Here is a 22,433-nt window from a genome sequence, read left to right on the forward strand (position 1 = left end):
TCCAAGCCCTCCATTTACCTTCTTCTCGACAGTTTGCCGACAGCTTCACCAAGGGACTGCCATCGCTATTGTGCTTGGATTTCATCTCCAATCTCACGGTCCTAGAATCTCATGATATGACTATGGAGGAGGGTTAGGCAACCGAATATATGATTGATATTGGTTGATCGTTTACCCGATCTTGTGCGTCACGTATAGCATGTAATCAGGATATTATGGCTAAATATTTTGGATCTATTCCTTATATATCTCTGTAACTCCTCTTTATATGAGATAAGACAGAAACCATCATTTTGTGGCAAATTATCTGAAACTTAAAGAACGAATGCATTTATTTTATGATGCCATTAAGCTAAACCAAAAAAGAAGAACTTACAATTGGACATGATTTTGTTTTATTATCAACAAAGTTCAACGAGAAGCATTGGAAAGGATATATTGTGCCAACCTTACAATTATCATTAGAAGGCGAAACAATTTGTTAGTTATCAAACATCAAAGCAATACCTAGAAGTCTATCTCCATTGCACATGTTGTCATACTCTAGCCTAGTATGAAGATTCAAGGCACGAGTTCTCTTATTTTTTTAAGGCCAAATAACATGAGGTCAAATAAGCATATACTTTTACACAACGACACCTTGAACACATAACCAGAGCATGCTAATATCTGAAGACTATAAAGCAAACTATGATGTGACACTAACGCAAAAACCCAAGTAATAATCTTATGCTTATAAAACAGCCTATAAAGCTCCAAGTCACTCCTGCATCTTTCCTGACCTACATACTTCAGTCTCAACACATGGGTTTAGGTACTGGTGAAATTACTGTCCTACTCCTTTAGGCATCAGCCAAAATGCTCTAGGAAATACTTCATGCACTGACTCCTCATTTTCTTTGCCCTGCTGGCTGGCTCGCTAATTAACAATGATCAATGCAACAAAAATAGTAATGAAATGTTCAGGCATAATGTACTTAGAGTAAATCAAGAGTTCTTCAACACCAACATACAGATATAATACATTAGAGATGCAACAACAAACCAATTAAGGAGTGTTACTTCCAATATACATATACTTTCTCCATTCAATGTATCAAACAGAGAAAATGGCACGGTCCACGTATAATGGACGCTTACATAAATCATCAAGCAAACACTATGATAATACCTATGGATTATAATGCATGGTACAATCCAATAAAATTCACTTTCTTACGCTAGGCTTGTGCACTGGTTGATATGTATTAGCTTAGGATTCCTGAAGATTGGACTAGGTGGCACGTACAGTTGGCATCAGTAGCTCTGCTCATCTCAGTGTTGTTGCAGTAGTATGTACAATATTCTCTTTAATCTTGACAAGTTGTTCTGCTACTTCTTTCATACCAAGACGTCCATCTAAACATTCTTTTAGACACTTCATTGCTAGCTTGCCAATTTCTTCAAGGATCAGGATATCTTTTTCAGCTACAATCTCCTCATCAAACAATGACCTTCCACTATTTTTTGTCTCATATATATGGCGGAATTCAATGATGAGGCTACCACTTTCACCATATTCCACTTTTTTTCTAGATATGAGCTCTAGGAGAACAACCCCAAAGCTATAGACATCACTCTTTGAGGTTAATATGCCAGTGTTCCTGAAAACTGGGTCCATGTAACCCTGGCACCCAATAACCTTCTTAGTAATTTTCCCCCCTGGGTTAAGTAGTTTAGATAGCCCGAAATCAGCTATTTTTGGTATTGACTTGTCACTGAGAAGTATGTTGTCTGGTTTGACATCACCATGTCGTATGTCTTCAGAGTGCATATAGCTTAATCCGTTGGCAGAACCAATTGCAATGTCCAACCGTAACTCCGCTGAGAGCTTCTTCTTTTGTTTCCAGTGGAGAATGTCTCTGAGACTCCCTTCGGCAGCGAACTCATACACCAACATTGGAACATCCAACTGGAGGCAACAACCCATCAGCTTGAGAATGTTAGGGTGTTTCATTTTATATTGGATCTTCACTTCCTCAGTAAATTCCCATATTCTGTCTTTATCTACCTTGATAAAGGATTTAACTGCCACGATTGCTTCATCAGGTAGAGTTCCTTTGTATACTTTACCAAAGTATCAATTGCCCAAACACTCTGAATTATTCTTAGTGATTTTCTTTAGGTCCTTCTCTGTGAAAATGGGCAGGCCTATGACTGATTTTAGTATATTACCCCAGTTCATTTCAAAATGCTCAGCAAGTTTTCTCTTTTGGTGCATTATAAATGCCAAGAGCAAGGCAAAAACCAAGATGGACACACCTAGGCCGATGCCTGCAATATATCATATAAGGTTACTGTAGGAGATATGCCCTAGAGGCAATAATAAATGTTATTCATTATCTCCCTATTCATAATTATGTTTATGTTCCATGCTATAACTGCTGTGGTTCCCGAGCCCGTATATCCATAAAGGCTCTGGGGAGAACCCATATGCACGTGTGGAATAATAAACGGTAAAATGTATTCCTAGTCGTGCCTCTAAGACTAGCTCAAGTGTTGCATGATGATTATGTTTTCCCAATCATGGGCATGTCTATGCCAAGCAATTTTGAGGGCACAATGTCAGGAAGGACATTTGTGTTGAATCGACCCGAATTGATGTTATGCTATGAGATACATTCGTCACAAGTTAATGGTTTATAACACAGAGATAGTTAATGTTTGCATAATTCCTTAGACCATGGGAGTATCGAGTTTCTTCATGCTTCCTTCATGAACTTTGGGATTTGTTAAACGTCATCCGTAACTGGATGGCTATTACGGCGGCTTACGGGTTCATGGGAAAGTATGTTAAGTGACTTGATAGCTCGAGATTGGGATTTGCTCCTCCGACGATGGAGAGATATACTCGGGACCTCTCGGTGTTACGGTGTCCATCATCGTCTGGCCAGACACTTTGTGATTTGATCACGGGGATGCCGGAACACGAAACGAGAAAAGAGAACAAAACCGGTAACGAGGTAACTAGCATAGTGGACAAGTTGTTGATCCACGGGAATGCCAACATGTCTTAGCTCGGGTATTTGTAACATATCGCGAAGCAACAGGAATAGCACACGGCAACTGGAGGTTCACTCGAATATTTATTCGTGTGGGTATAGGGGTCAATATGGGTGTCCACGGCTCCGATGTTGATCATTGATCGGAAGGGGTTCCGGGTCATGTCTATACTTCACCGAACCTATAGGGTCACACGCTTAAGGGTCATCTATCTGCTGAATACTAGACAGGGAGTCTGAGAGAAAATCACCGAAAAAGTTTCGGACACCGAAAAGTTTCGGACAGCGGAATCGTACCGCAGAGAGAGGTCATCGGATAAGTTTCGATGATACCGAAAAGTTGTTTCGAGATACCCCATTAAGTCAAAATGGTTTCGGCACATGCTTGATAATTCTTGGAGGGTGCCAGAATCATTCTGGAAACTTTTTGGAATTTTCAGAAATAAAAACCGAAAATGTTTCGGAGCTGCCGGTACCGCTTTGGCTGTTTTTCGCAGATGAAATTCACTAATCTGAAATTGTTTCAGAACGAATCCAAAATCATTTTAGTGGGTACTGGAATTATTCTAAGACCCACAGTAATATTTTCGGATTTAGTGGACGCGAAAAATTGTCTTCATGAATAGTGAAAACGTATTCTTGTTTGCTTTTCGCAGATGAAAATCATTAAACCAAAATTGTTTCAGAACGCGTTGAAAATTATTTTAGTGGGTACTGGAAATGTTCTGAGCCCACATAAATATTTTCAGTTCGAACGGACGCTGAAAAATGTCGTCATGAATAGTGAAAGTGCTTTTTGCTTGGCTTCTTGGAGAAGCCACCTTGAGGGCCTTTTTGGTATTTCCCTCCTTGGCTTCTTGGAGAAGCCACCCTTGGGCTTGGCCTATAAATAGGGGTGGAGGGGCTGCCTAAAGGATCATCCCTTGCTCTCATACACATGCCATGCATTATCTGGCTTCTTCTCTCCCTCCCACGAAAAGAGTTTCGTAGAGCCGTAAGGCTGTCTGGGTTCCGGCAGGAACTAGTTCTGGACGGCGAAGCCCTGCCGGATAGATGACACCGTATGTGTGCAACTCTGTAGAGAGATCGTAGTTTCGGTCTTAGTTCGTGAGTGCCTCCCGAAGGGCTGTCCGTGTGACCGTCCGAGTTTCGAAGGTCCTCCCGAAGGGCTGTCCGAGTGACCATTCGAGTTTCGAAGGTCCTCCCGAAGGGCTGTCCGCGACACCGTCTGGGGGGCTGTTCGACCGCCTCCCGGAGGGCTGTCTGAGGAGCAGATGAGGGTATACATCCTCGCGGTTGGGAGGTTGTAAATCCTAGCTGCGGGGATCTGCACTGTCGATCGTCATCGACTCTACTTCCCGCTGCGCTACGAGTCGGTAACGAAAAAGATCAAACCATGTATGTAGTCTCCATAGTGGTCCTGGGCTGGTGCGTAGGTCGGAAAATTTTTGTTTTCTGTCGCGTTACCCTACAGTGGCATCAAGAGCCGTGCTATGCGTAGATGCAGGTTACGATCTAGAATACATGGAGATGTATGGGTATTGCATAATATAATTTTGGAGTGGATGAGATCTATTGCTGAAAATTATTTATGCGGGTGACAGATGAAATCTGTTACCCGACGTTCTTGTTGCTTCCCTAGAATTTGCGTTTGCTCAATCTCGAGACAGCATGGTGGAATTTGACAAAGTTCTGGCAATCCGTGATCCTGATTGATCATGGAAGTGCTATCAGTTCTTTGGGTTCTGCCGTAGTCAAAAGAAAGATGAAATTCGCAGATGAAAGGGCATTGCAGATTTGATCTGCACGGGGGTCATGCGTATGACGAAGTTTAGTATGGGGCTCGGGATTTAATTATCCCGTGTTTCATACACCCCGAGATGTTAATCTAGCAACCTGAATAATCATACTTGATGATAAAATGTTGGTAGCTGCGGTTTAAGTCAAAACCTTAGAAGCCACGTAAAATAAATTTTGCATAAACCGATTAGAGGCGTCTAACTTGGTTTTGCAGGATGTGCATGTGATGTGGTATAACAGTGCTCATACTAATTCGATTATGTATGAGATGACTATGATTTAATTTGATTAACATGACCTGCGTGTCATGATTCGGCATGATGGCTGGAGCCATATGATTGCACTTTAATGACCTGCGTGTCAACCTTGTTGTAATGCATTATTTTGTTAGCTATAGAGATAGCAATATTATCTGGTGCATCGACAAGGTGGTGGCAATCTTCGCGAAGGTGAACACCGACGCGAATGCCAAAGACGAAGAAATGAAAGACTTCTCCGTCAGAAAGGCCTATACCATATCATGCTATTATGAATTGCCTGAGATGTTTATCCCTTATGATGCACCCTTCTTGATTGCGCGGTAGTCGCTTTTTATTAGGGTGATCTCTCACAAAAATACCAAGTAGTTAGTGTTCTCCCAAGTGTAGCACCGTCACGGCACCTATCTTTTCAGGGTGCGCCGTGTCACACGGGTACGAACGATTAGAGAAGTGTGAGGCGGGTGAGTTGAGACCTCGCAGCGAGATCACTTGGTTGTCTTGACGTTCAGGCATGACCGTCATGAGCTCGGAACACACGCATCGAAAGATGAACAAGAGTCACATAGAGATGTGATTGGCAAGTTGGCCTACCGGTTGAGATTTTTCGTCATCAGTGGTGTTACACCAATGGCGAACAATTGAAATGTGGGTCTTGTATCACTCACAATCAATTTTTGAGAGATATTGATTTGAGTGGGAGCGCACTGTTGAATTAACATGTTTAATTCTCAATGCAATTAATTTTGAACACTGTCTAAGTGTGGTTTGCATAATAGTTATAGAATAATGGCTCGCATTTCCACCTTCCCTATTAAAATTGAATAGCTGTTAAATATCTGGTTAAAACTTTACGATTGGTAACGTAATATGAGGATTGTCCTCAAAAGTGCCGAGAAGGACTTTGTCCTATCGCATGCTTTCCGTATCCTCCCGCTAATGCTATGGATCATGTGACTCTCGTCCTTCGATCCAAAAGCTAGAATTCTGTTACGGTCAAGTGGAATATGTTTGCTTCCATGAAACCCAAACTTCGAAAGTTGGGATAGTTATATGATATTCATGGAACTGAAAATTATTTTCAGATACAAACAAAGCAATGTTTGTTTTGCAAGTATTAGTAAAAGTGTTTACTATGCATTTGACTGTTGGGAAAGGGATCCAGAAGAACGCCTGTGATATAATGAAAGGTGAATAAAACAACAACTTAAAGGGAAAGGAAGTGTCCAAAGGGTGTTAGTATGACTTACACGCCTAGGAAGTTCGGGGCTAACGCCACTCTTAAGTTGGGTGCTTCTTTTGCGAGTAGGAGAAATACTAAAAGTTAAACTGTTAGAAGTATAAAGGCAGAAAGAAAGATGACTGGAATATCCAGCTCATCTATGAATGTCATACAAGTTTTTGATGTATAGAAGGCTGGTCAAAGATATAGTTCTTGCGAATTATGGTTGAACATGTTAAATCACTAATTCTTGGGTATTGTAAGTTCATCACAAAAATGCCCGCTCGATTGCATTCTGTTGCAACTCGATGTAAGAACTACTATGGCCTGAAAGACTAGCTAGAAATGAGGTTAAGGTATACACAGGGAACATAGTAAATGTTACTATACCTTCCATCGGTGTATTGCCGTCTGTATTTATTTTCATAATTCATTTAGAGTTTTACAAACTCTATCCCATTGCATAAGGTATCTTGCAAGAAGGTTGTTCATAAGAGAACTTTTTATGTTCGATGTTATGAATAACACAAGGGCCATACTTTCATTATGAATGAGATGTATGTTATGAATATTGATAATAATACAATACCTCTGGGTTTACTTTCATAATTCATTTTAGAGTTTCATACACTCTAGCCCATTGCACAATGTTTGTTGCAAAAGAGTTGTTCATAAAAACAACAATTGTTGTTAAGTATTATGAATAACATAAGGGCCATACTTCCATCATCGATGGGACGTATGTTATGAATATTGATGGTAATATGATACATCCATAACACTGACGCTAAATGTCACAAGACTAAAAGAATACCACACAAGTGTGGCACTACATTTGGTCACATTGGAGAAACCCGCATGGAAAATTCCATTATGATGGATTTTGAAGTCTTTTTGATTTTGAATCATCTGACACTTGCAACTTTCCTCCGAAAAGTGAAGTGACTAAAATACCGTTCACAGGCCATAAGGAACGAACAACAAACTTATTAGTGATCATACATTTGATGTGTATAGTCCGATAAGTGTTGTTAGTGGTGGATTTATTTATCTTCAGAAATGACTCAAGTAGATATATGGATATTTACTTGATGAGACGTAAGTCTGGATCTTTTGAAATCATTTGAAAGATTCTCAAAAATGAAGTAGAAGTTATTGTAACAAGAAAATTATGTTTCTGCAATTTGATTGCACAAAGGAATATTTGAGTTACATGTTTAGCGAATGTCTGATGAGTTGTGAAAGGGGTTTCATAACTTGCACCTCCCGGAACACCACTGCAAGTGGAAAGTCTGTGGAGATGTAATCAAACAATTTATGACATGGTAAGGTCAAAGATGACATAAATAAATTTTCCATTATCCCTTTTAAAGTGATGCTTTAGAGACTGCGGCTTTTACACTGAAAAGAGCTACATCGGGTCTGTTGAAATGAAGCCATGGTATGATACGCCCAACCATGTTATATCTTTTCTTAACATTTGGAATATGGGGCTTGTGTAAAAGGTTACAAACCTATTCCAAATCAGACAAGTGCTACTTTGTAGGTTATACCAAAATGTTGGGTATTCCTCCCTCACTATACCGAGGCAAATAGTTTTGCCGCGAAACGGTGTGCTTTTAAAGAGAATGGTTCTTTCAAAAAGGTGAGTGGGAGAATAGTGCAACTCGACGAGATAAACAGTATCTACGTCATCAGATCAAAGGAAAGAGACCTTGGAAGTAATTCCAGAGTTTGCTACTGCGACTGATACAGAAGTCTCTACAATAAAATGTATGAACTTCGGTCGAACTTGCAGCTGAACCATGTAGGCAAGGCTCGTGCAAACCTCTCAGGTGCGCAAACGAGATATTGTTGTTAGACAACATTATACCTACGATACACAAGGAAGCGTTGATGGGCCCTGACTCCGGAATTGGCTAAATGCCAATACAACCCGAGTTAGTTTCCATATAAGTGATTCAAGATTTAAACCTTGATACACCTTTCGGAAGACTTAGAGTCTAACGAATATTTATGGAACTTAAAAATGATACGGATAAAAATGTTTTATCCATAAAGCTCGACTTGTTGAAATAACAAGTTCAAGAGTTGACTATGATGAGGTTGTTTTCATCGTAGCGATGCTTAAAGTCGGTTCGGGTTGAACTAGCAATTAATACATATTTCAATCATGAGATATGAAACATGGATGATAAAAGGATTTCCATCTGATGGAAATGAAAGCTAGGACTTGTATATGATACAGTCCAAAGTAATTTGTCGATCCAGAGGATGCTAGTAGGTATGCAAACTTCAGAGTTCCAACAATGGACAGAAGAGAGCAAAATGGAGTTGGAATCTTCGTGTTTTGATGAAATGGTCAAAGGGGTTTTGACTTCATCAATGGGTAACGAAGATGCTTGTAATTCAAGAAAGTAAGTGGGAGCGTAATAATATTTCTAAAAACCTTATGTGCTTGGCACATTGGTAATTGGAAATAAATTTCTTGACACGAATTAGGACTTCATTTAAAAATAGTTTTTCGATGAAATGCTTAGGCTAAATAGCCTCAATATTAGGCATGATGATCTATGGAGATAGATTTACCTAATGGGGCTAAGCAATGAATACATATTGACAAGATGCTAAAACATTTTAGCATTTAAAACGCCAAGGAGTGATTCTTGCCAAAGTCACATGGAAAGAGTTTTTGCAAGACTCGGTGTCCCAAAACACTGATGAGTAAAATACATGATGCAGATTCCACACACTTTTGTGTTTGGATTAATCATGTATTCCATGGTATGTAAAACAACCAGATATGTCCGATACTCCAAAGGTGTTGCGAGTATGGATACCAAAGTGATCAAATTACTGATCATGGGACAACAGTGAAAGATGTCACAGAGTACTAGAGTAAGTACTGATGACATGGTTTTCTCGCAAGCAGAGATCATGAAGAGTTCGTTGCAAAATGTTACATCGATACAGTCTTCATCTTTTCTCCATGCGATTTTCGATTTAAATTAAGGGTTTTGTGTAACACACAATGTGGTGGCACAGTTAGTTGGAATTTGTTCAAACTAGTTACTGTGGCGAATTCTATAACAAGGGCTAAGTATGTTGACGCTTTAGAAGCGACAAAGAAGATGTTGAACCATATAGTTCATTCATGAACTTAGTATATTTCCAAGATGGCTTTTGACAATGGGACACTACTGCAGGTAGTTGCTCCATAACTCAGTCTGAGGAATCCAGGTTCGACCTGTGATTCACATACATACAAAGCCAAGTCCACACAAAATATGAATTTTTTGAAAACGTGAAAACGCGAGGACATGCAAAGATACACACGAAACTGAAGTCGTCAGATCCGTTGGACATCAGGCTATACCACAAGCGAAGCATATTTACGCCGGTGTGCCACAGGTGTGAAGTGCATTAGCATAAGCTAGATTATTGTCTCTAGTGCAAGTGGGAGTCTGTAGGAGATATGCCCTAGAGGCAATAATAAATGTTAGTGATTATCTCCCTGTTCATAATTATGTTTATGTTCCATGCTATAACTGCTGTGGTTCCCGAGCCCGTATATCCATAAAGGCTCTGGGGAGAACCCATATGCACGTGTGGAATAATAAACGGTAAAATGTATTCCTAGTCGTACCTCTAAGACTAGCTCAAGTGTTGCATGATGATTATGTTTTCCCAATCATGGGCATGTCTATGCCAAGCAATTTTGAGGGCACAATGTCAGGAAGGACATTTGTGTTGAATCGACCCGAATTGATGTTATGCTATGAGATACATTCGTCACAAGTTAATGGTTTATAACACAGAGATAGTTAATGTTTGCATAATTCCTTAGACCATGAGAGTATCGAGTTTCTTCATGCTTCCTTCATGAACTTTGGGGTTTGTTAAACGTCATCCGTAACTGGATGGCTATTACGGCGGCTTACGGGTTCATGGGAAAGTATGTTAAGTGACTTGATAGCTCGAGATTGGGATTTGCTCCTCCGACGATGGAGAGATATACTCGGGACCTCTCGGTGTTATGGTGTCCATCATCGTCTGGCCAGACACTTTGTGATTTGATCACGGGGATGCCGGAACACGAAACGAGAAAAGAGAACAAAACCGGTAACGAGGTAACTAGCATAGTGGACAAGTTGTTGATCCACGGGAATGCCAACATGTCTTAGCTCGGGTATTTGTAACATATCGCGAAGCAACAGGAATAGCACACGGCAACTGGAGGTTCACTCGAATATTTATTCGTGTGGGTATAGGGGTCAATATGGGTGTCCACGGCTCCGATGTTGATCATTGATCGGAAGGGGTTCCGGGTCATGTCTATACTTCACCGAACCTATAGGGTCACACGCTTAAGGGTCATCTATCTGCTGAATACTAGACAGGGAGTCTGAGAGAAAATCACCGAAAAAGTTTCGGACACCGAAAAGTTTCGGACAGCGGAATCGTACCGCAGAGAGAGGTCATCGGATAAGTTTCGATGATACCGAAAAGTTGTTTCGAGATACACCATTAAGTCAAAATGGTTTCGGCACATGCCTGATAATTCTTGGAGGGTGCCAGAATCATTCTGGAAACTTTTTGGAATTTTCAGAAATAAAAACCGAAAATGTTTCGGAGCTGCCGGTACCGCTTTGGCTGTTTTTCGCAGATGAAATTCACTAATCTGAAATTGTTTCAGAACGAATCCAAAATCATTTTAGTGGGTACTGGAATTATTCTAAGACCCACAGTAATATTTTCGGATTTAGTGGACGCGAAAAATTGTCTTCATGAATAGTGAAAACGTATTCTTGTTTGCTTTTCGCAGATGAAAATCATTAAACCAAAATTGTTTCAGAACGCGTTGAAAATTATTTTAGTGGGTACTGGAAATGTTCTGAGCCCACATAAATATTTTCAGTTCGAACGGACGCTGAAAAATGTCGTCATGAATAGTGAAAGTGCTTTTTGCTTGGCTTCTTGGAGAAGCCACCTTGAGGGCCTTTTTGGTATTTCCCTCCTTGGCTTCTTGGAGAAGCCACCCTTGGGCTTGGCCTATAAATAGGGGTGGAGGGGCTGCCTAAAGGATCATCCCTTGCTCTCATACACATGCCATGCATTATCTGGCTTCTTCTCTCCCTCCCACGAAAAGAGTTTCGTAGAGCCGTAAGGCTGTCTGGGTTCCGGCAGGAACTAGTTCTGGACGGCGAAGCCCTGCCGGATAGATGACACCGTATGTGTGCAACTCTGTAGAGAGATCGTAGTTTCGGTCTTAGTTCGTGAGTGCCTCCCGAAGGGTTGTCCGTGTGACCGTCCGAGTTTCGAAGGTCCTCCCGAAGGGCTGTCCGAGTGACCGTTCGAGTTTCGAAGGTCCTCCCGAAGGGCTGTCCGCGACACCGTCTGGGGGGCTGTTCGACCGCCTCCCGGAGGGCTGTCTGAGGAGCAGATGAGGGTATACATCCTCGCGGTTGGGAGGTTGTAAATCCTGGCTGCGGGGATCTGCACTGCCGATCGTCATCGACTCTACTTCCCGCTGCGCTACGAGTCGGTACTGAAAAAGATCAAACCATGTATGTAGTCTCCATAGTGGTCCTGGGCTGGTGCGTAGGTCGGAAAATTTTTGTTTTCTGTCGCGTTACCCTACAGTTACTTGTAAGAATTTTATGTTATATACTGTTTCATTCCAAAAAAATTAAGACACACATTTTTTCCATCCCATGAAGGTTATAATGAATATGCATACTGCAAGAATACCTGCAAATTTACTGTATAGATTTTTTTTACTTTCATCGAGTTTGGGCATAATATGTACATAGGGGAAAGGGGAAAATGTTAATTTGAAGTTTGTAATAGTTAGTAATTTAACCTAACAAACAGAAACACACTTTTAACCTTATCATGGCATTAGTTAGGTATAGCTTGGAAATAATTTTGTTGTGCAATTAATATGTATATATATACCTAGAGCAATCCTTGCTGGAAGTGGGAATTTTGGATTGCACGGGTTTTCTTTTGGATCACGACTACTCTCGTAGCCAAGGTGACATTTGCAATCATATGAACCCTCGGTGTCATAGCATACACCATTGCATGAATGTTCCTCCCTTGGACGTGCACATTCATTTAAATCTGCAAATTAATTTATGAATAAACTATGAGGCATTCTCTACATTTAAATATAGCCAAGTCATTAATAAGATAAGTATTAGTAACACATCTATTTCAAGTCTTCTGATAGCTTTGAGAGTGTGTTGTGGCATTCTCCCGGGCCCTTGAATATTAACTCGAGTGCTACATAGCGATTAGTCGTTTATTGTAGTATAAAGAAGCATGAGTGGCTTATAAATTTGATCATTAAATATAAAATCACAATGTATTTTTAGCACTCCATCCCAGGATATATGGCATGCATCAAAGTTTATGATCAATTTTGAGTAACGATTAGAAAACTATATAGAACTATGCTAACCATAAATATGAATACAATAGTTCCACTATTATGTCTCATAGCTCATAAAATATTATAGTGATGTGCTCAGAATTGAGCATAAAATTTTGTGCACGTCTTAGATTGTTGAATGAGATATTAGCTCGTATAGAAAGAAACTTAAAGAACGAGACAAAACTATTTGAGTTTTTTCGCACACCCAACGAAAATAATTAAAAACAATGATTGCTATTTTTTAAATTTTTTAGCCAATGTTCTCTACAAAACATCTAGCAAGTGGCATGTCAAGCAATTGGTTACTAATTGGGGCGAGTCTGTGGGGCGCATATGAAGTGGTGCTTGTCATTAAATTCCATGCATGACATATGTTGTGTATTTTTTGAACATGTACTTGGTGTGATACACTTATTTAGTTTGAAAAAGAATACACACTAAATACATAAAAGCTGTGTAATTTAGAAATTTGTTTACAATCAGCACTAATTTTCAAATAGATAAATACTAGATGTACCATAAGCAACACACATACAAAAGTTGCATATAAAATCTTCTCCATGTGCTTGAAAATAGATGTATTCATAGACAATGTTATGGTCTAAAAACAATCAACTTCGATTATTCCATGGTGTCTACGTACATTAGTACAAAGTTATTAAAAATATAATCTATTTTTTCAAAAATGGGTAGCATTATTTCAGACCAATCTAATAACCTGATTGTACATCATGAATAATACTTCAATTTTTGAAAGTTGACTGCACACTTTTTAGGACAGCACTGTGATTTGTTATAAAAGCAATTTCTTTTAGCTAAATCATATGCCCGATATATGATATAATTGACATAGACATAGATTTAATATTTTCGTCGGATGTGATGTCTTTTTCTTTAGATAAAAATAAGTTTTTATTGAAGTAAAAATAATTGCACCAAGTTGATACAACCTTATTCAGCTCAATTCCGGTCTCTGCCATGGTACAGTCAATTGCCATGTCTAACACTACATAAGAAAAGTGCCACTCATAAATAGTTAGAACTCTCAAACTATACGCTTCCTTCCAAAATTTAGGGTGTAATTACTTTCTGAAGGTTAATTTTATCTATGTTTCACCAAGTTTATTTAAAAAATATATCAATATGTTACCACGTCGGTACCATTTGATTCATCATGGAATATATTTTCATGTTATAATTATTTGCTATTGTAGATGTTGATATTTTTTCCCCATAATCTTGGTCAAATCGCAGAGGGATTTAACTATTGAACAAATTAATACACCTTGTAATTACCCCTAAAAAATACACCTTATAATCATATAATATTGAAAAGGAGGGAGTAAGAATTCAGCACTTATAACATGTATTCCCTAAGGTAGGAAGAGAAACTTACTTGTGCATCCCTTGTGCAGATACGGGTTGCCCTCGTAGCCTTTGGTGCAGTTGCACACATATCCGGGGGTTAACATTTGAGAAAGCATAGGCTTTCCTACACCCCCTTATCTAGCCATTCATTTTCGCATCGCGATTCGTGCGAGCAATTTTTGTCTTTTTTGTTTCTCCTAAATAGAACAACATATGAACTTGAAACTTTGTAGGACAACAAAACATTCTAACTAGAATGTGGGAAAAAACTTTCAGATTTTTTCGAGTATCATATATACAAAAAAATAATGTTTTTTACTCAAAAAATCTCATTTTGTATATTTATGTCGGGCAAAAAAATCTGAAAGTTTTTTCTCACATTGTAGTAAGAATGTTTTGTTGTCCTGCAAAGTTTGAGGTTCATATGTCATTTTGTTTTGAAGGAACAAAAAAGAGAAAAATTTGTGCTGTAAGTTAGTTGTGTCGCACGGATCTCAAAGCGGTATTGAAGGGTATGGATAAGAGGTGTCTAGAAACCTGTGCTTTATAAATCCGCGTTCCATATCCGGGACCGTTGGTGGAGTCCATGCACTCGCTGTGTTGGCTGACGCATGCGTACGCCGGCACGCTGGGCGCCTCGGCGCACGACAGGGAGCTGCCGTTGTTGACGCGGATGGCCCAGTCTAGCCGCAGCGGCTTGCTGGTCTCGAGGTCCATTTTGAGGTCAGCCTTCTGGAACTTGTAGTTGCCCTTCTCCACGATGAAGGCGTAGTCGCAGAGGCTGAATTCCATGCCCGGGTGCGACCAACTCGGATCCTGCGAGAACGGCATCCTGTTGTCCGAAAGGTCCCGTGGGATATCGACATGGCAGCAGCCGACTCCGCTGCACTCGCCATCCCGCGCGCTCTGGCGTTGTCGCAGTAAGCGGCGCAGCCCATGTAGTAGGTGTACATGGAGCGACCGCTCGGCCCGCTGTTGGTGTAGGCGAAGGTGTTGCAGCCGATAATGAAGAGCTCGTTGTGAATGTTGGAGATGCGGTAAACGCTAGCCGGGTTGTAGTCTACGGTTTTGATGTGCCAGTCGACGACGTCGCCGGAGGAGTTGTGGCACTGCCATGTTATGGGCACCATCACCCGAGCCTCCGGGCGCGGGGTGACTGACATGCTGAGCACGAACACCCGTAGAGCCTGGCCGGTGTTCCCTAGGATAGGCCTGCTGTTGTCGCACATGATCTCGAAGCCCGGGAGGAAGCAGCCTTGGCCGATGCCGAAAGGGTAGGGGACAACAACGACGCCGCCACAGCTCGGCCGGCAGCCTTGCTTCAAGGTGAGGCTTTGCGCGGTGGTGGCAAGTGCCGCAAGAAGCAGCGTAGGCAGCAAAAATGTCGTCGACATTTCTGCTTTGTTCCTCAGCTACTTGCTGTTGGTAGCTTCGGCCTTTATATAGAGTTATGCCATGATGATAGCGGGTTTATAGTAGTTATTATTACTTTTATGTGGCGGGTCTATAGTTATTGAACTAAAAGCCTAGTTAAGAAACTGTTGCAAATGGAACAAAAACAGTCTGAAATGTATTTTACTAACAGGGGCACTACCAGGCATTACCTGCTGGCATAACTATGTCGAGAATGGCCATAGTTAGCCAAGATCCATGTTGTAAACTTGATTCTCCGACAGTACTGCACTCTTGGTAGTAATACACTTCAACGTAGCTTCATCTGGTAGATCAGAGCCTCCTCACACTCCCACACCGCTGGAGCTGTTGAGGATGAGGTGGACGGCGACCTACCGTGTAGGAGGGGTTTTAGCATGGTGTGCTTAGAAAATCTTCTCTCTAGTGTTTGGAGAGGAGATAACCAGACCTCTACAGGTTTTAGTCATTGTTAATTACAACAAATTTCCTACGGCTGTGCCATCCCCATCTCCACAAGAAAAACAATAAAGCAATGATGTATAGAATTATAGTATGACACGTCTTCTTGAACTGCTACTATGCTTTTATGTGCTTTGATATTTTCTTGTCTTTTGTAGCATAATTCTTGGTGAACTCCGATCTCCTCCCGTCCTCTTCCTTGAGGCTTCTTCTACCCACTCTTCCTAAAAACACTATTGAGGGCAAGAGGCCCTCCCATATATGTATGGTGTATGGTAATTACACTAGTACTCTCTAGTCAGCTCTGCACTTGGAGCCTATTCTACAGACAGCACCTGTTGAGTCTGTCACAAAATCAAAACTGCAGTTGATATTTCTCGAAGGGCCGAAAGTGAAAAAAAAAGACATAAATTTCCAACATGATTGCAGAAATAATGGACCAAATCTTATTTTAAGCACCATCGTCTTGCGTTGTACTAGCTAGTTGGGTAAACTTGCATACAATATGTAGGTCCACAAATTTTACATAGCACATACTTAAGCATCATAATTCATTCCCCCAAGCGGTGGTACTGGAGCTGCTGATTTAACCATTGACAAACGAGCTGCAAGGATGCACGCTTATTGGCACCAATGGTCAAGCATGCACTGTTGTATGATCGCAAAAATAAAATACAAAACGTGCTGCTGTAGTGTATTGATAAGATTAATTGGCAGTGTGATCTGTATACCTGCTGGAGATTCCCTGAGTGAATGTGATACCTTGTGTGGTACTTGAGTTTTGTCTTTGCTCAAGCAAGTTGTATAATCTACAGATGCTCAGAACCATGTTATCGATGATATTTAAATCTTCTTATGAGTGCAGCAAGTCACCAAACTACCTCCTGTGGTGTCTGAAATAACTGTGTGGCAAATTAAGAATCGAGCGTAGGAGATATATGGTTTTGTTAAGATGCATTAATGACCAGATTACTAACAAAGTTTCTCAGAATATGAATTGAGATAAGCCCAACAATAAGTACGGTCCTGAAGCCCTGAAGCGAAGGACGTTTTGTAGACGCGCAAACATGGAATGCAGAGTACATATGCAAACATTGAAGGAAGTTGACTTTGAGCGTCGAAGAAAAACCGTGTAGTAGGAATTCCTGCTTAGCTCACCCATCAATTAAAAAGCCCCCCCCCCCCCCCACCCCCACAATTTTTAAGGATAATAGATATCATTTGCATTATAATTATAATCTATAGAATGTAAAGACAATATTAGCTTATTACATCCTCTCTCTTTGTTGTGTGGGCCCTGCGATATCAACTGCTGGTGACACAAAGGAAGACAAGTGGTATCCTCTCATCTTATCTTAAAAAGGGGAAAAAATGAAGCCCACATCACCCAACGTCACACATGTTAGGGCATCTCCAACATGGAACCCCATTACAACTACTACGTGTAAAACATATGTAGCGAAGTGTTTCGATGTACACTAAGTGTTACTCCCTCCGTCCTAAATTACTTCTTGCAAAACTGGGCAAAAATGGATGTATCTACAAATAAAATACGTCTAGGTACATCCATTTCTGCGAAAGTAATTATGGACGGAGGGAGTATTTGTCAGCTACTTGGCTTATACACCTCTAAGTTGAGTACCCTGAATAAAGCCCACAACATAAAGCGGATCCTCGGTATATCACGGGCTAAGCCAAGCACATCTAAAATGTGCCGTTAGCTTGGACGTACTGTCAAGCGCTGGCATGCGCCTTCAAGCTGGAACAGACGCCGTCCCCTCCGCCACCGTGAACCCGCCTTGAGTACTATCTCGGCAGGTCATTGTCTTCGTCACAAGGCTAGTGACGGCTCCAAGAAACGGAGTGGCACCGAGCATGGCGCCCGGCGGCCTATGCGAACACACATGTCACGCCGCCACACATGCTCATTGATCTGACACTCCCCACGGTCTGGGTGTAGCATGGGTCAGAAAAAACCAAGGATTCCAACACTAGGCGCCGACGCCAGTTGAATAAGGAGCTCCTCCAACGCGCCATTATTAAGTTAGAGTGTGATGGCAGCCGAACAAGGAGGACCAGCGCAAGGCAGATGATGAAAGGTTGCGTTGCGAGCGCGATGCTGCAGTCGGGGATATATGCCACGACAGGTGGTGTGGCTAATGCAACAGCGATGATGACGACGACAACAACGAAGATGGCTTGCGCTAAGAACGAAATGTGGAAAGATTTCTTAAACATTCTGAGTGGAAATCGACCAAATGAGGTAAATAGTGTCATGACAGAAATTCTTACAGGTAGAAACCGAAAAATCTAGCACATGTTTAATTTTGGGATCGTCCTTATCGGGCCGTAAGTGATTAGGATGGACGATGAGAGTACATACATTCTTGTGACTGGAGTTAGGAGTACAACTACAGGGGAACTTTGTCCACAAGTTAAGGTGTAATTTGCCATGGCAATATATCCCTGATGTTATCGTTTGCTTAGCATAGTCGTTTTCGGAAAGCTTAATTTAGTTGCTATGACGATAGCTGCGATAAGACCAACACTATGCTTGCTCGGTTTCAGTCATTATTAACTACAATTAATTTCTTGTGGTTGTGGCATCTTCATCAATATGCGTAATGAAGCAATAATACCATTACAAATTGAGATAAACTTCTTGATATTTTATCTTGTCTGTTTTTGGATGGACGTGGGATAGTCTCATTAACCATTATAGATTTTTGTCTATTCTTCGATTGGATGGAGAAGATATATATTTATGACTACTCTACCAGGAAAAAGGAACACACGTTCTCCTGAGTCTGGAAAATCAAGCCATGTGATAATCATGCTAGGTAGGTGTCAAATCATTACAAGTTTAGCCACACAAAGAAAAATTGTCTGAAATTTTTATGAACACTTTCATTGATTCACAGGCATATTTTTAATGAACATTTTTCTAAAAAAACCATGGAAATTATCAAAATATACATGTACATTTTTCTAAAATTCACAATCTTTTTTGAAGTTTTTTGAATACTTTGTAAAATATATTAATATGTTGAAAATTCATGAACATATTCTAAATTTTTTATTTTTATAAAAAGTCATGAACATTTTTTCGTTCAATTCTATTTTCAGAAATAGAAAGACCAACAAGATAACAGGCAACACAGTCGGAAGAAAAATTAGATAACATGCCCGGCCCATTTGCGATGGGTGTATATATGTGTGGAATGAATAGGAGATTACTCGATTCATAAACATCCACAGGCCATCTATCCCTCTTAAGAAAAAGATGTAGCCCATCTATACAACACTAGTTTTTTCTAAAAAAATAAAATCTATTCAACACTAGCAGGAGAGCTCAGAATTACCGCTTGTAGTGCCAGGAACAAAAATAGCGCTCATGCCAGGCTCACTTGCCTAATTTTTTTTGACCAATTGACAGTAACCAAGTTGACCGTTGACTTTGAAAAACAAATCATGAATCTGCACTTCTTAAATTTTTAAAAAATCGCAATATTCCTAAATTTGCCAATTGGAAAAAATTTCACAAATTTGAAAAAATTTATGAATTAGAAAAGTTCATGAAAAATTGAAAAATATTATGTCTTAAAAAAAAGTCATGCAATTTAAGAAAAATGTACAGGAATTAGATTTTTTTTAAATTATTGGAAAATTTCACAAATTAAGAAAATTTCATGAATGTGTAATTTGAGAAAAATTTCATGAATTTGATATTTAAGAAAAATTCACAACTTTGAAATTTGTAAATTGCAAAAAATTCACAAAGCTAAGAAACCTTCAGTGTTTCAAAAACATTGGCCCGTATTTGAAAATAAATAAAAAGGATGAGCAAAAAAAAAAGAAACCCAGAAAGGAAAAAAAATAAACCAAACAAAAACCATATAGAAAAACCCGGACCAGAAGCTTCCCAAAACCGTAATAGAGCTTTTGTTCGAAAGACGCTTAACAGGCTGTCCCAGGTAAATCTTATAGAAGGAGAATGTACACCACTTGGCGAAAACGCTTAAAAATGGCGCTATAGGCGCCGAATGTTTGGGCATTAGCTGGCCAAAATCCAATAAGGTGACCATTGTGGGCATGAAAACATGTGCACACCCCATAAAAAAACTAAATACTTGCACGAAGTCATGCAGATCACTGTTTTGTTTGCCATTCTGCGTTCGCCGCTTGCCGACAATCATCGTAATAGACAGCGTCAGACATCTTGCAGCTCTTATGCATACACACCACGATTTTTTCTCTCCAAAAAACTCTTCTATTACTCAAGATTAGGGATTACATTCATGCATGACAATGTGCATGACCTCATGTGGACCTGATCCAAGATAAACCATGGTTCGTCCCTGACCTCTATGAAAATTAGCCATAGCATGGCTAGCACAATTGCCATTACGACGAATATGATTAACAGAAGAGTCTCTCTCCCCATACTTTGCTTGATCTCTCAGATGATAAAAGAGTACTTTGACAAGTTACTCCCATCAGTCTTCAACATATTCACAGCCTCCATACAGTGATTATGTACCCCGAAAATCGTCCATTACGTGTGCATGTACATTTTTTTGTTGCCACCTTTCGTAATTAATATGTTCTTTTTTGTGTGTGTGCAGATTATTGGTCGATCTATCATCTAAGCATATGCTTCTGTGGTTGTTGGCCAGCCCCTGTCATGCGCGCATGTAGTACAACAAACAAGTGGCAGTTAAATAATATTAATGCAATCTTATCATCGCTAGGTATGCTCGTCTCTTGGTCCATGTTTTAATCATTGATCAAGTAACCATAGTCTATATGATTTGGTGAGTCTTTTCGTTCAGACCCTCAACTAGTTAGTGTCTGTGCATTTCTAATAGCTGCCCAAACGTGACGACCGGAGACTGGTCATAAAAATAACTCAACCAATCAAATGGATCGATTGATTGGCAGAGTATGCTGGACAGGTCACACCAATCCGACTCAGCGTTTTCGTACGTACGCCGTTAAGGATCGAGACCCCCAAACAAATGCTGCTACCATCCAATTAACTAAACAATTACTAGTTAATAAATGCAATATTCTTCTTTTCAATCATGCAGTTTTAAATATCTGTAGCAGTAGGTGATAACAGTCCAGCTGAGAAAACATACATAATGACGCCGTAGTTTTGGAGTCTTCTGTCGTAGGTCGTGCGCAGTTGGTGAGTGAGGACACGGAATTAGAACTTAAGCTGCAACTTGTGTTTAGTGACGTTTTCGACTTTCAAAAACAACTTGTCGTAAGTGTCGCTTGTTTATGCACTAGCATGTCTTATGTAGTTGCGCCCACCATTCAAATGGTCATTGATGTTTTTCCAGGGTTAAATGGCAATTGATGTTAATCCAGTTGGACGAGCATGATACAAAGTTACACCATGATTTCTTGTCAAGAAATAGAAACCTTAAATTTCAGGACTGGTTGTGTCGATGTAAATATTGGAGGATCTGAAATATTGTCGTCAGGAACCCATGATGATAGGCAAGGTTAAGGCGTCTTGCATATGCATACACACCATGGTTTTTATGTGCGCTATGCCCACAGGAATAATCCATGTTTTGAGAATAGTATAATATTTCTGATGTCACCTTTTTTGGTTAATATTTTTTGTTATCCATTAGCACATTATTGAACGATCCATCAGTATGTACGTAGCACAACAGACAAGTGACAATTAACAAATGAAATCTCACCGTCTCTAGGTGTGCTGGTCGGTTTGTCACATGATTTAATTATCGTTCAAGTAACCATACTCTATATGATTTGGTGAGTTGTTTGGTTCACACCCCACTAGCTGCCCGAACTTGACAACTGTCATTCGTTATAGTATTAACTCAACCAATCAAATGGATTGCTTAATTCAAAGCTCTTCGTATTATTGTGGAGAGGCCACACCAATATGACTCAGCATTTTGGTATGTACGTTGTGCCCCCCCTCCAAAAAGAGAGAATTCCTTATTTGGCCCTTTCTTAAAATTTGCTTCCCTTTTTGGCCCTTTAAATTATTTTCTTCCTTTTTGACACTTAAACTTCGTTTTGTGCCCTATGTGACCCTTTCATCCATTTTTCCATCCAATGGTGTTAACTGGCACATGCAATGACAATTTTGTCCTTGATGGTTATGTCACCAGAAAAGAGAAGAGAAGGGGCATGAATGAACAGAAAAAAAGGGGAGGGGGGAGGGATCTGTGTTGGGAGTTTTTTTTTGGGTGTGTCTAGGGCACATCTAGATGTGCTCTAGTTATTGCACATCTAAGTGAGTGAATCAAGCATAAAAGGGAAAAAAAAGAATAAAAAAATATCCACATGAATCTCAATGTAAGATCAACGACATAGGAATTAGATGTGCAATACTTATGGCACATCTAGATGTGCTTTAGCAAAACTGTTTTTTTTTTTGGGGGAAA

At 40.1% G+C, this 22,433-nt stretch overlaps 1 pseudogene; it reads right to left on the reverse strand.

The window, feature by feature from the left end:
- Positions 1-1,309: 1,309 nt before the first annotated feature.
- On the reverse strand, positions 1,310-15,521 carry LOC109745185 (wall-associated receptor kinase 5-like; annotated as a pseudogene).
- Positions 15,522-22,433: the final 6,912 nt, after the last annotated feature.

The sequence above is a fragment of the Aegilops tauschii genome, chromosome 6, assembly GCF_002575655.3.
Source record: "Aegilops tauschii subsp. strangulata cultivar AL8/78 chromosome 6, Aet v6.0, whole genome shotgun sequence".
Classification (NCBI taxonomy): domain Eukaryota; kingdom Viridiplantae; phylum Streptophyta; class Magnoliopsida; order Poales; family Poaceae; genus Aegilops; species Aegilops tauschii.